Source organism: Theropithecus gelada, chromosome 7b (assembly GCF_003255815.1).
Source record: "Theropithecus gelada isolate Dixy chromosome 7b, Tgel_1.0, whole genome shotgun sequence".
In the NCBI taxonomy this organism is placed as follows: Eukaryota; Metazoa; Chordata; class Mammalia; order Primates; family Cercopithecidae; genus Theropithecus; species Theropithecus gelada.
Window position 1 is genome coordinate 19,670,136 of NC_037675.1, and position 15,710 is coordinate 19,685,845.

The following is a 15,710-nucleotide window of genomic DNA, read 5'->3' on the forward strand; positions in this document are numbered from 1 at the left end:
CAAGTGAAGCATCATTTCATTTATTTTATTTTATTTTTTTTACAATTTAATAATTTGATCAAAAAATGATTCACAAATTGGGCAGCACTCAGAACCAAAAGAAACATCATCTTCTGCGGGAGTGCTATGTGCAGTTATCGTCCTAATCCTTATTCTCCTGTGGGACATTTGGGTTGCTTCTAGTTATTCACTCCCACCCAAAGCATTTCCTTCCCATTTCTTAATACTTGGTTTCAAGGTTATTTCTGTAATGTAGGTTTACAGAAGTTGAATTATTGGTCTTGAACATCTTTAAGCTCTCGGCACATACTGCCAGATTTTCCACTACAGTTGTACCACTTTTAAGACCAATAGGATATCATTGTTAATAAATATTTGTTAATCCCTTAGTATGTACCAGGCACTACAAAGTTCAGAACTTTACAAAATAATGCCATAAAATCCTCATGACAACCTGGAACATGGTACTTTTATTTCCGTTTTATAGCTGAGGAACATGAGGGTAAGAGAAGCCTGGAAACTTCAAGGTCAACAACTCAGAAATCACAGAATTGCCGTCTGAACCCTGTCTTAATGCTGTAACACTCATTCTTAAATGCTAGGCCATACTATGGCAGGTGAAAGGGTCAACATGTTGAGTCTGAGAGGCCCACATTTGTACCCTTAACCGTGTTAAGTAACGATCGGCCACTGTACCTGGCTTGGCAGACACTTTGTTCAGTTGTTTGAGTGTTTTTACTCCATCTGAAATGTCCAGCAGCTGACCAGGGTGATGTTTCTGGAAGGTGTCTTTTCACATCCATCACGTTATGAAATGGGAGACGAATTTGCTTCTTGACGTTGTCCAGCAATAAATCTTTCCAGAATGCTCAACTTGTATCTTTGTAAATTTTCTTTTTCTTTGTTTTAGACATATGTCTTTTTTCAGTTGTGTGGTAGAAAGGCCTTGCTCTGTTAGTGTGAGATCAAGGTGACATGGGTGATAGAACACTGTCCCCGATTTGGGGGTAGCACCTCCACATTTCCAGTGCACATGAGGCTCTCTTATCCTCCTGCTGCTCCTCTTGGCAGCCCTGAGGGATGAGGGTGAGGACAGGGACCTTGGGTCTGTTTGGGGCCTGTTGGGTGGGTGACTGTGTCATCTGAAAAAGCCCCACAGGAGGCGCTGCTCCCTCCCCCTCCTGGTCAACAGTTGGTGATCTAAAGGAGTGCTTCTCAACCATGGCCCACAGAGTCACTGGGTAGTGACTCAAACCGGCAGGGCTATGGCACCACCTGGACCCACCAGAGCAGCATCTTGGGGCAGGGGGGCAATGAGTGAGCAAGCATGGGTAATTTTTTCTTTTTCTTTTTTTTTTTTAAAGATAGTGTCTTGCTCTGTCACTCAGGCTGAAGTGCAGTGGCATGACCTCGGCTCACTGCAACTTCCACCTCCCAGGTTCAAGCGATTCTCCTGCCGCAGCCTCCTGAGTAGCTGGTACTACAGGCGTGAAACACCACGCCCAGCTAATTTTTGTACTTTTAGTAGAGACAAAGTTTCACCATGTTGACCAGGCTGGTCTAGAATTCCTGACCTCAAGTGATCCACCCACCTCGGCCTCCCAAAGGGGTGGGATTACAAGAGTGAACCATGGCGCCCGGCCAGCATGGGTGATTTTTAAAAGTTCCCTAGTGATTCTAATGTGTAGCTAAAGTGGAGAATCAGCCCATCTAAATGGTTTGAGTCCCGTAGAGCAGCACTTCTCAAATTATCATGTGCACATGTCCCCTGGGGATCCTGGTGAAATGCAGAATCTCATTCAGGAGGCCTGAGGCACAGAGAGCCTGCGTTTCTAAGTCCCCAGGGATCCCCCACTGATTCTTACAGGTCCCAGGGACCAGGGCACAATGGGCTTTGGACAAACCCATCCCCACCTCCAAGCTTGTGGCAGGACAGATAACTAGAAAATGTTAAGGTGCTCCGAGAGACCAAAGTGTGGCACTCCCCAGCCCCCCGTGATTCTCCCTAAAGGCCTGCATCTGAGCTTGGCACATGTCCTCTCCTGACTGCTCTGATGGAAAACAGCAGGCACAGAAAAGTCTTTTCTGCCCCAGGCCTCTTTCCCCAGTGGGATCTCAGGAATCCCTGCTATTCCTGTTCTGTGTAACCCAAGAGACACACACAAGGGTCAAGGACCCTGATGGGACCGCAGCAGCCTTCACTGTGTACTGTTCAAAGAGCTTGAAGTAGAGACAGGACAGGGAAGTGACACCCTGGGACCCCCTGCGAATGAGGGAGGTGTTTGTGCAGCGACCTAACACAGAAAACCAAGAGTTGAAGAGGAGAGGAAAATAGCCTGACATGCCCCAGAAAGTTCTGTCCCCTGTTTAGCATTAAGAAAATTCTATTACATATTAATGGATTACAATAATAACCAAATCCTCATAAGGAATCTTGTGAGAAGCTACTAATTTATACCCATACTCAGAGTTTTAAGGTCCCACAGGTGGTACTAGCAGAACTGAGCCTGTGAGCCCCAGCCCTGGAGCTCACTAACAGAATTTATTAATTCCAGGGATTAAAGCCTACAGTGCCCCCTCTGTAAAGCCCAATTTTAATGCATTGCATGTTGGACTTCATTTTCACAGAATACATTAATAAATATGTACACTAAGGCCACAGCCAAGGAGCAGGTAATGCTCAAAGGGTGGTGTGTGGTCACGTGTGTGTGCTGGGATTGCAGTCACTGTGCTTTGCTCATCTCTGCTGTTTATGTTTCCTACGATATCTACACATTGCTTTTCGTTTTGTTTTGCCTTCTTTTGCGTCCAGAACAATAATATTGCAAGCTATTTTAAAATTATTGTTTATTTAAGTACTGATGATTTGTGGTTAGAATCTAAGCGGTGAACCTCCTGTGCTTACATCCAAAGTTAGATCTGCTTCCACTGGCCTCTTTGCTTTGATGTCTTTCTGGAATAAATGTGGAATACTTGACTTACTATGACTGCAGCTGATCCCCCTGCAGGAATCACCCTCTGAGCCTGTCCCCAGAGCCTAAGCTGGATTTGTCCCATCCCACCTTCTCCCAGACTTCCTGGGATGATAGGGAGTCCTGTTTCCCCTCTCCTACCCCCCAAATCCACCAGCCTCACTCAGGGCAGACTGTTCAGGCCTAATTTCCAGCTCCGGCTAAGAAAAGTTGGCTGCCAGAAGGAAAATTAATGATACTCAAAATTATGTAGGTTCAGTTTTCTCATGCTTTAAAAATCTTTGTTAGATAACGTGTTTGAAAACAATAATGTTCTTAGTATACTTCCGAGTACACTTTAGAAAAAGACCCACACTTTAAAAAACAGTGTCTACTTTTGGATGTTGGGGTAATGGTATTTTAAATTTTTCATTTGTGTACTAGGCTTGCCTTTTCACACCCCCTACCTGTTGTGACTTGCATGACCTCAGCTCATGTTTGTTTAGAATGGTTAATCCTTTCAAAGTCCCTGGATGTGGGGGGCTTTACCCAGCTGGTATGGGGCTGGGGTCTGTGTGTGTCTGCCCTGCCATGCGGCCCGCTGTGTGTTTGTGCAACACAATTGCGTCCCAGGAAGGTGTGTGACAATCTCCACCTCATTAGCACCGGCAGCAGTCAGCTCGCCTGCGGTGCAGGAGGAACGGCTGGAAAGTTTTGATGGGCGTAGAGTTTGCCAGCTGACAGAGCAGCTGTCAATGAGATACTGGGCATGGGCTGCAGGGCACGCACTACTTTGACAAATATGTCATTAGATGTTCATTCTTCTGAGTATGTCTAACACCAGCCAGAGTGGAAAAACCAGTCCTGCCAGCCAAGGAGAGCTGTCCTGGAAAGTAGAGAAGTCAGGAAACTTCCAGATAATTCAGGTGGAGAATACTTGGGGAGACTTCTGGATTGCGGAGGGTGGGTGGAGCTTGATCAGACATCACCCAAGCAGGGGCTCGCACCCCCAGCTCTCTGTGAGTGGCCATCGCTTCGGTCTTGAAAGCCCTGCCACGGTCACACACCTCTCAGAGCCCTGCCCACCACCGGACCCAGCATGGACCAAAGGAGGAGAAGGAACATTCCAGAAGGTCTTCAAATTCCAGGTTGTTTCATGGCTACTTCCAATGTCTTGTTTTTTCCTCCTTTGGCTTTTTCAAATCTGCATTTGAAATACAACTTCTTAATATAGGAGCTAAGAGGTTTGCTCAAGTGGGGGCTCCTCCTGCCTTCCAGAAATAGAAGTAGGAAATAGGTCGAATTAGGAAGAGCCTCTAGGGTGGCAGCCGGCCTTCTTGTCAGGCCATAGCAGGAAAGTCTACAAAGGACAGATCCCCACTGATGAGCCAGCCCACATCTCTGACTTGTTCCTCCTGTTGGTGTCCTGCCTGAACGTGCTGAGCTGTATTCACACCATGGGAGCCACAGGAAACAGGGCAGGCAGGGCCTTGCAGCAGAGGAGATTCCAGCCTGGCTGCAGGAGCAGGCCAGCCCCTCCAGGGAGCACACAGCCACGTCTGGTCAGGAATCTTTTAATGAGTGAGGAGAAGGACAGGGAGGCTGATTGGTGGCCCAGGTGGCGGGCGAGGTGGCTGTGTGCGTCCATCCATGCAGGTGGCAGTTAGCACAGCTGTGCTTCACACTCACAAAGCAGAGCCCAGCTACAGATGCTCCAGGCCTTGATGAGCCTTTGAACATTCGTTTTAACCTGAGGCTTAGATCTTCTCCTAATTACTTGTCCGGAATGTGCTTGCTTACTTGTAGCAATGGGGAACTGACTCCCTAGCAACAATGCCTTTCTGTGGACAGCTCTGGTAGGAAGTGGATGCTGTGAGACTCTCCTCATGCCTGGCTTTATTCATTTAGACAGATCGGAATCCCTTAACCCATTTCTTGGAGTCACTAAAAGCAAATGTGTTGCCCTCCCAGCAAATTCCTTTTTAGGCTGAGTAAGCCATCCCACTGACAGGCCGTCGGCAACTTTACATGTTCCACTTAGATATCACAATAGCTTTTTGACTTCTCTGTATGTGGCCTAATTATTCGGCCATACACACCTGGGTCCATGGGGAGAGCTGCCCCTACCTGCCTCCCCACCCTGCCATGGACGAGCTCTCAGGAGTACCCCCACTGATCCACCCCATTCTAGGTGGCCTGAGCCTGAAGGTGGTGGCTCACCGGAGCCCCAGTCCTTACCCCCTGCCCGGCCTCCCCCACTCCACACTTGCTCCTAACTTGGCCTCCTTTATGTGGGGTGTGCAGGGCAGCCCTATCTAGTGGCCTCTGTGCTTGCTAGGGAGCAGCCCAGGCTCACTTGGCATGCATTCAGCCACCAAGAGAGAAGATTTTCTTACCAGCCATCTGCCCTGGCCCCCCTTAAAGAGATCAGCAGCCTGACAGCAGGGAGATGTCCGTGTGGGCATCCCTAGGCCCCTGAGCAGGGGGACAAGGATTTTTACCCCTCTTGGTTTGCTTGAGTCAGACTTCGAAGGAGCCATCACTAGGGATTTTTATGAAATTCTTTAGTTCTCTGGGAATGGAGCCCTCCCACCCCACCACTCCCAATGCCATGTAAGTCTAAACTTGAGTGTGTGAATTGCACGCACATTTTTGGAAAGTTTGATGAATGAAAATAAGGAGCTGCTATTATTCTTTGGAAGCCCCAATTCTGAGTCCCTTCACTATTCAGGCCACCCTTGGGTTCAGTTTGTCCAGATTCTACTTAGTAGCCATCTTGCTACTTATTGGGTGACATTTGTCATAAAGAAGAAAAGAGAAAAACCAAACAGAAACACACATCTCAAGCAATAGAATCCTCCCTGAGCTCATCACCCTTATGCTGCACAATGAAGCACACATTAATCAGAACTTATATTTTCAACTGTAAAGAACTTTTGAGGATTGCATTTCCTTTCGCTAATGCTGCTGGGGTTGTGCCTGGCGACATCCTCTCATCCTCCATTCAACAGCCAGCACCCAGGGGCCGTGGCATGTTGTCAAATGTTGGCTTAAAATCACCTACCTGGTCGTTTCAGAGAACCAAGAACAAAAATAATTTACATGACACTTTGAACTTTTCAGTGACTTAGAGATATTTAAAGGCAGAGAACATTTTAATCAATTATTTAAAATATGGAACCATGTTACGATGCAAATTTGAGGTTAGAAATTGAATATAAATGGATAAGAATGGCTCTCTGAAGTTCCTGTTGGCAGCTTAGTTTGGACTTGACACAGCCATGTGAACTCGGAGAGATAAGTGGGTGGTCACAGGTGGTCCACACCTGCGGGACCTCACTCTGCTGGATGGGGGAGGCCAGGGCAGGGCTCCTCCAGTCATTTTGCCCCCACCCCAGCTTCCAGGCTTAAATGGCTCCAGTGGGCAGTCACCCCAGTCTCTGTGCAAACATCACAAGCACCCATGGGTTCAAAAATAAGAAGCAAGCGAAGAGGCCCTACCTGACAGTGGACTACGAGCATTCTCCTGGTGCCTGACTCCACCCTGAAGGTTAAGAAAAAAGTTATTTATATGGAATTCCACAATTCGCACAGTGGATTGAAATGATAAGGAGAAAGCCACAGTTATTCTTGGCCGCCTTTCCATCACGCCCATAGGTAATCACTGTTAGCTGAGTGTGTTTTCTTTTATTTGTTTGTTTGTTTTGACACGGAGTTTCGTTCTTGTCACCCAGGCTGCAGTGCAATGGCGCAATCTCGGCTCACTGCAACCTCTACCTCCTGGGTTCGAGCAATTCTCCTGCCTCAGCCTCCTGAGTAGCTGGGATTACAGGCACGTGCCACCATGCCCAGGCAATTTTTCTCTTTTTAGCAAGATGGGGTTTCACCATGTTCCCAGGCTGGTCTAGAGCTCCTGACCTCAAGTGATCCACTTGCCTCAGCCTCCCAAAGTGCTGGGATTACAGGCATGAGCCACCGTGCCCAGCCTGAGTATGTTTTCTTCCTAACCTCTTCCGAAGCACAAGTATGATTCTTTTTGTGTATATTTCTGGTTTTACATGCATATTCAGCTGTACATACTATTGTGCAACTTTTTTCTCTTGAGTATGTCTTCTTTTCTCTTGAGTATGAGTTCCCTCTATATGCACCACATTTGGTGTGAATACAACCATGTTTCATCAATCTATTATTAAAATGTCTTTAGATCCTTTCTACCTTTTGCTTCCAAGAGTGGAATATTACTTCATATGCCCCAGAAGAATAGCAGGATCACAGAATAAGCACATTAAAAATTACCGAAGGAATGCATACCCCTGGTTAATGAAGGCTGTCAGACAGAAGGGACTATAACATAGGAAAAGCAGCAAGGCCCTGCCCCAGTGTCAACTCCCAAAAGAGTTGTCAGTTCCTGTTTCTGGTTTTAGTTCTTCAGGTAATTACCATTTCTCAATGTAAAGAAGATGCCTGCACCTCTCTATTGCTGATCTGTTGAAACGTGTCTGTTGACTTCCTGCCATGATAAATGAATATTTCCTTCCCTTTTGCACCCCATCTATCTGCTGCTCTCTCTGCCTTTCATTCTTTTGGGGCTGACTCATCCCTAGGTTGCATTTGTGACTTTAAATAATATGTTCCCTTCATGATGACAAGTGCCCGGAGACTCAGTATTCTGTGGGGCCCTGGAGACAAGCACCACCTCCACTCCCTGCTACCTCCATCCACCTCCCGCCTCCCACCCAGGACTCTTACTTTGCGCCCTTCGATTTAATTGGAATGCATCAGCAAGAAAATGCCTAAGAAAGAGCTCCTGGGAGGCTCCTGCGAGAGACTCCACGTTCCTGAGGGCATCTTTATTTTGCCCTCTCCTGCAATCTCAATTGGAATCCTCTGCCTTTGGAACCTTCTCCCTTGTCCTCTGATGTGGTGTTATTCTCACTGCTCTGTGGTGACCTGGTTTTCCCTTTCAGAAGCTTTTAGAATCTTCCGTGTGTGCTTGGTCTTCCAAAATTTTCCAGCGAAAGACCTGGGTGAGGGTCCTTTTCCATTCCTGCTGCTTGGCACTGGGTAGGCCAAGCTTGTATCCTTTTCATGCCTGGGACATTTCTTGTATTTTATTTGATAATATTTTTCTCTTCTGCTTTCGCTATAGTTTTGTTTTGTTTGTTTTTCTGGAACTCCTATTAATTAAGATACAGGTTGCTTATCTTTTCACTCACATTTTCCAACTGTTGTTCTTTTTGTAATGTTTATAAACTTTTGACAAGTCCCAGTAACTCACGCCGGTAATCCCAGCACTTTGGGAGGCTGAGGTGGGCGGATCACTTGAGGTCAGGAGTTCCAGACCAGCCTGGCCAACGTGGTGAAACCCCGTCTCTACTAAAAATATAAAACTTAGCTGGGCATGGTGGCACACACCTGTAGTCCCAGCTACTCAGGAGGCTGAGGCAGGAGAATCGCTTGAACCTGGGAAGCAGAGGTTGCAGTGAGCCGAGATCACGCCACCGCTCTCCAGCCTGGGCAACACAGCCAGACTCCCTCTCACAAAAAAAAAAAAAAGATTTGCTTGACTTTATCTTCTAACCTCTCTATTGAGCATTTCATTTTGAAACTCAATCTTAATTTCCAAAACTCTTTCCTGTTGTTGGTTATTTTCATAGCATTGTGCTCCTGTGTTATGTATGCAGTATTTTCTTGAATTTCCCAAAGGATCCTAATTGCCATTTATTTTATTTTATTTTGGTGTCAGTCTTATCTTCTCAGTTAATTTTTATTTATTTATTTAAAAAGTCAAAATCATGTATTGAAACCAACATTTTACAGTGAATTCCAGACAAATCAATAATTATATGATTCAAAGCATTATTAGGGAAATTTGCAGTCAACTGACTTTGTAGGCAAAGAATGTCTATAAATTACAAAGAAAGCAATTTCCTAGGATACTAAGTCAGTGAAAACACTGGCAGAAAAATATTTTTCACTGGCACTTATTTTTGAAGTTCTTTTTAATGACCTCTGCATTCTCTATATTTCTTCTAAGCCCCAGCTTTGTGTTTGTCTTTATTAATTCAGCATGATTATTTCAACCATTCTTATGCACCCATTTGTGGAGGACACTGTTCCAGATGCTGGGGACACAACAGGAGTGTGGCCTCTGCTCTTACAGGGCTTCCAATTGTAGCAGGAAAAGTAGACAGCAGAGAGCAAGAGAGCTGAGCAAGGTAGCTCATGCCTGTAATCCCAGCACTCTGGGAGACCGAGCAAATGGATCGCTTGAGCTCAGGAGTTTGAGACCAGCCTGGGAAACATGGCAAAACTCCGTCTCTACAAAAAAAAAAAACAAAATTAGCCGGTCATGGTGGCACACACCTGTGGTCCCAGCTACTTTGTGGGGGCTGAGGTGGGAGGATTGCTTGAGCCTGGGAGGCAGAGATCTCAGTAAGCAGAGATCACACCACTGCATTTCAGCCTGGGTGACACAGCAAGAAACTGTCTCAAAAAAAAAAAAGGAAGGAAGAAGAAAACCAGAGAGTGATGCTCAATGAAGCATTAGAGTAACATCATGTACAAAAGAGGCACAATGTGGCCATTTTAATTTGTTATTAGGTAAGGCATTGATGTTGAATCTCAGGTCTGCTCAGTTGACCAGAAGGAGGCAGCCACAGGAAGGCTGGCAAGAAGAGTGTTTATCAAACATACTGAAAATAACAGAGAATGATATGCCCAGCCCTCCCTCCTGTGCCTAGTCTTAGTCATACACTCCAGGCTATGTCAGAGCCTGCTATGGTCAGGGCCCTGGGAAGCCAGGAAAATGTCCTCATGATGCTTCTATTCCAGCGGGGCAAACACAGCAAATAAACCTGCACTCTACTGTCAAGAGTGAACAGGGCCATGACAGAAATCAACCAGGCTCCTGGGATGGAGAGTGACAGGCATAGGGCACTATTGCCTATGATCAGAGATCAGGGAAGGTGTCTGGGGGGAGGTGGCATTTACAGAGAATGAAGTGAATGGAATCAGGAGGTCAGTCCTTCAAAGGAGCTGGGAAATGGTGCTCCTGGCAAGGCATCAGTGAGTGCAAAGGCTGGGCAGTGGGAATGAGATCGGTAGGTTTGAGTGACTGCAAGATGGCCTGTGCAGTTGGGGCAGAGTGAGAGAAGCACCAAATAGGGCTGGAGAGGTGAGCCTTCACAGCAGGAGTGTAGATTTTGTTCCAAGGTTGGTGGAAATATCTGAGGAGCAGCATGATCTTGTTTAGGGAATTAGAAGGCTATTGCCAGAGCTCTGGAGAGAAGGCACCAAGGGGGCCAGGATGGTGGGGTGGGAGTGGGAAGAAGAGAATGCACTGAGAATAGGTTTCAAAAGAAAGCTATCAGGACTTGTGTGGGTATCCATGCACAAGTATGTAACAAACCACCCTATCACTTGTTGGCTTGAAAGAACAACAAATTATCATTTCCCAGGTTTCTGTGGGTCAGGAATCTAGGCAGGGCCCAGCTGGTGGTTCTTCTTGCAGGAGCAGGCTTTGATATGGGTTAGGTGAGTGAGGAGTAAAGGAAGGAGGAATCAAAGATGTACCCATCACTCAGATTTAGCCAACATTAATATTTTGTCATTTTTGCCTCAAAGAAAATATTTTAAGAAGTCAAACCTTACAGGTACAGCCAGAACCCCTTTGGATCGCTGCCTGATCACTGCTGTCCTTCAACTCCAAGGGTAGCCATTATTCTGAAGTTCGTGTGAACCCTTTATGGCTGTATGTGTGTGTTTGTCTGTAAATACATGGTATCGTTTCTGCCTTGCCAGGTGGATCCGCTCTGGGCTACCACTTATTGTGTGGGGATTGGCATGAACTCCACAATGTCATCCACTGAGGTTAGGGAATAGGCTTTATTAAGAGAAAGAAAATCACAAAGCCTGAATCTGCAAGATGGTGTGACATGTGGCCCCCAGCCTCTCCTTTAACAGAAAGCTATTACAGGGCCTCTACTGGATAGGGCTGGATGGGGCGGGGTTCTCCTCCAGCCAAGGGTCCAGCCTGGGTCTTCCCTCTCAGAGCCCAGCCTGTCAATAGCATGCTAGCTGTGGGTGCTGGCTGCTTCCATGGGGCAACTCGGGGTCTGTGGGATGTGCAGTCCTCTATGATGCAGCCACCAGACCCGTGGGAAACTGAACCTGGGTGCTCTCACTTCAGCTGGGAGAAGGGGACATCTCTCAGCTGGCTCATTGTCCAGCTGTGGTAGGGATGGGGTAACCAGAGTTCTGTTTTGTCAATCCTGCTCCTTTCAGAACAGTTTCCATACAAAAATGTTGGATTAAATATTTTAATACTATACCAATCTTTTTGCAGCTTGCTTTTTCAACCAGCATAAGTTTGATAATATAAATACGTGCTATATTTTTCAAGAAGCGGGATATATCACTTTGCCCATAAAACCATACAGGCCTGGTGCTTTTTAATGGGTAGATGTCTCACTACTGATTCTCTGTCTTTGAAGGTTATAGTTTTATTTAAATGTTCTATTTCTTCTTGAGTTATTTTACGCAATACAGTTTTTAGATAGTTATCCATTTAATCTAGATTTTTGAATATTTTAGCATGAAGTTCATAATGGTTCAGGATTTTAAAATATATTTTTAAACTATCTTATTAATTTTTAATAGATGAATTGCACACAATTTACTTACATACAATTTAAAAGTACAAAAGGGAATACAATGAAAAGTACCCATTCCCGCCCCCCACCCAGACTTAGTCTTTCAATTGCCCTCTCTTCCAAAGAATCAGGGTTAATACTTAGTTCCCCTTTTTCTTGGCCTCAGAAACCACAGTTTTTAGGCCTGAATTCAAAATGGCATATTTTTCCCTTTTCATAAGTCTTTAGCTATGTGGAACTTTAAAATGTTATATTTTTATCTTTTTTTAGATTTCTTTTTTTTTAAATGTTTATTTATTTATTTACTTATTTATTTACTTAGAGACAGGGTCTCACTCTGTCACCCCAGCAGGAATGAAGTGGCAACCTCTAGGCTCACTACAGCAGCCTTAACAGCCTGGGCTTAAGCGATCCTCCTACCTCATCCCCCTAAGTAGCAGAGACTACAGGCATACACCACCACGCCTGGCTAATTTTTGTTTTTTTTCTAGAGATGGGGTTTCACCATGTTTCCCAGGTTGGTCTCAAACTCCTGAGCTCAAGTGATCCACTTGCCTCAGCCTCCCAAAGTGCCGGGATTACAGACGTGAGCCACCGTGCCCGGGCACTTTTTTAAGATTTTTTATTACAGAAACTTTTGAACACAGTATACAAGTAGAGAGAATATTAAAAATGGACCCCTTTTTACCCATTACCCAATTTCAGTAATTATCACACATGGGCAATCTTTTTTTAACCCTCTTGTTTTTAGTTGACATGTAATAATTGTGCTTGTCTATGGGATACAGAGTGATATTTGGATATATGTATATAATATGTAATGATCAAATAAGGATAATTAGCATATCCATCACCTCAAACATTTATCATTTCTTGGTGTTGAGAACATGCAAAAGCCACTCTTCTAGCTTTTTGAAAATAGACCACAAACTATTGTTAACTCAATTCCTCCTCCACTGGAGCTTACTCCTCCCATGCAGGTAACCCACCTTCTGCCATCCTCCCTCCTTCCCCCACATGACCAATCTGCATCCATGTAAATCCCCTTCTATCTCTTTCCAGATGATTTAGAACCCAATTCCATACTTATAGCTTAAGAAGTCTAAAAAAGAAAAAAAAATACATTTAACATACATTTAAATGTATGTTTAAAAATGTATGTTAATGTATGCCCACAATAGCATGCTATTGACAGGCTAGGCTTCTGAGAGGGGAGACCCAGGCTGGACCCTTGGCTGGAGAGGGCCGGGCACAGTGGCTCACGCCTGTAATCCCAGGACTTTGGGAGGCTGAGGTGGGTGGATCACCTGAGGTCAGGAGTTTGGGATCAACCGGACTAACATGGAGAAACCTCGTCTCTACTAAAAATACAACAAATTAGCCAGTTACGGTGGCAGGCACCTGTAATCCCAGCTACTCGGGAGACTGAGACAGGAGAATCGCTTGAACCCAGGAGACGGAGGTTACAGTGAGCCCAGGTTGTGCCATTGCACTCCATCCTGGGCAACAAGAGTGAAACTCCATCTCAAAATAAATAAATAAAAATAAATAACAAAAATAAATAAATAAGTCAAAATATCAAATATCTAGTCAGTGTTCAAATGTCCTGGATTGTCTCTGTTTTTATCGCTGGTTTGTTTGAGTCAGGTTTGTTGAGTCAGTGCCCCTGCATGCTGGGACATGGGACAGTACAGTTCCTAAGTCTCTTAATTTCTATCTTATTCCCTCAATTTCTTTTTCCTTGCAGTTTCATTGTTGATAAAGCCACATTGTTTGTCCTTTGCAATTTTCCACAGTCTGAATTTTGGCAACTGCATTTCTATGTGAGGCCTGACATGTTCCCACCTTCCCTATGTTTTTGTAGATCCAGAGGTCTGATTAGATTTAGTAAGTGGTTTGGCAAAAATGCCCAGTAGATGGTGTATACTTCCTCTTGCATCACTTAGTCACATAATGTCTAATTGCCTCTCTCTGATGTTTAGAGTTTTTTAATGATTTTCATTGGTGTCAGCACAGTCACTCATTATAAATGTCCTAATGGTTTTTCAACTTTTCACACAATGGTTTTATCAGTCATTGATGGTTGCTTAGATCAATTATTTAATTCAAGGTTGTAAAGTGGTGTTATTTTAAGTCTATCTTTCCTTCTTCATTTATTAGCTGAAAGGCATCTCTAAAGAAGAAATTTCTTCCATCAGCTCTGTGGTACCGTGAGTTACAGTTTGTAAAGCAAAGTCAGGGTAAATCGTTGGGTTTTTTTCTCTTACTTTTCTTATTCATTCTCCTGAAAATAAGTCAATTCCCTAGCACCTTTTGAAGGCCGCCAATGAAGGTGGGTTTTTTTTCCCTTGGTATCATTATGAACTCATGGATTTTAATTTATTGGATTCTTGATGCTAAAACTCTTCCCCTTTTGCCAGCAGGCCCCCTGAGTAGCTTCCTCTATCTTTTGGCATGACTCCAGGAGTCTTTGATAACTTCCTTGCTTTCTGATGTGACAAGACGTCCAGGGCCAGGTTGTCCATATACTGTTCCAGATGCACAATGCACTGTTTCTCCAAGAACCCCTGTGTCCTTTGCTCATGATGCCATGATTTTAAGTTCTCTAATGTAGTTTTATCTTTTTGTTCCAGATATTGCTTGTGTGTCCTCACATGTCCTGCTCTCTCTCTCTCTCTCTCTCATTTTTTTGTTGATCAGTCTTTCCATAAGATTGTTTATTTCGCTAGTCCTTTATTCTTCTTTTTTCTAAATTTACTCCTCCTTTTTTTCAACTTCTGGACTAGTATCCTGTCACTTCAGAGGATTCATATTTTTGCAACTTGAGAATTATTCTTCTTTATTTAAGTATATGCTTCTGAAATTCTTATTAGACACATTTTGGAAAACTTCAAGAAATATCTTCCATGTCTCTCACTCTTTTATCTCTACTCCCAGCCTCCTTATCTTTTGGTGCTGCATCCTCCTCTTGGTCTTCCAGATTCCTGATTTGTCCTGCAGCAGTGTCTCTGCTCTGCAACCCACGTACTGTGCTTCACAGTGCAACTCTTCTCGTATTAATTTTCAAGAGTTTTAGTTGATTCTTGTTTGTGGATGCTGCATCCTCCCGTTTCTCTCCAAGACATTAGTAATATTTATTCTGAGTTCATTCTTGCTCTGCTAACATTAATTCTGCATAGAGAAGGGCCCTGGAGGTGCTGGAAAGCTGGAGCCTGAGATTCTGCTTAGGGAAGCTCCCATGCTAACTCCATCTTTTCCTCCAGGATAAGGATGAACAGTTGCTAATACCAAGCTGTGTTGTGAACCAGGAGAGACCAAAGCTCCCTCATCTCAGTGACTGTGTGATTTGTGTAGGCTTCCCCTGAGCAGTAATGTAAGGATGCAGCAAGACGTGCAGACTCTCTGACCTGGCTAGACCCTGCCTTGCACAGACATTGTCACCATCAGCTGCTCACCTCTTCCTGGGGACTCTGAGGCCCAAGGGGGACAGTGGTGAAATATGACACAGCCTCTCCCCTAGGTGATCAGTCTGCTTCCAATGAGACTGTGCCCTTGGCTACATAAATAGGGAACATAAACCAGCTTATTTTCTTTGTGTGTGTGTGTGTCTCTTTGTGTGTGTGTCTGTGTCTGCGTGTCTATGTGTGTGTCTATGTGTGTATCTATGTGTGCATGTGTGTGTCTGTGTGTGTCTGTATGTGTGTCTATGTGTGTGTCTGTGTGTTTGTGTGTGTCTGTGTCTCTGTGTGTGTTCGTGTGTGTCTGTGTCTGTATGAATGTGCCTGTGTGTCTGTGTGTGTCTTTGTGTGTCTGTGTGTGTGCCTGTGTCTGTGTGTGTCTGTGTCTTTGTGTGTGTCTGTGTCTGTATGAGTGTGTCTGTGTGTCTGTGTGTGTCTTTGTGTGTCTGTGTGTGTGCCTGAGTCTGTGTGTGTCTGTGTCTGTGTGTGTCTGTGTCTGTGTGTGCCTGAGTCTGTGTGTGTCTGTGTCTCTGTGTGTGTCTGTGTCTGTGTGTGTCTGTGTCTGTGTGTGTCTGTGTGTGTGCCTGAGTCTGTGTGTGTCTGTGTCTCTGTGTGTGTCTGTGTCTGTGTGTGTCTGTGTCTGTGTG

The 15,710-nt window shown here is 44.8% G+C and overlaps 1 protein-coding gene across 1 annotated transcript in view; it reads left to right on the forward strand.

The window, feature by feature from the left end:
* LRRK1 (leucine rich repeat kinase 1) overlaps positions 1 to 15,710 on the forward strand; it is a 148,474-nt gene that overhangs the window by 6,588 nt on the left and 126,176 nt on the right. The window lies entirely within an intron of this gene.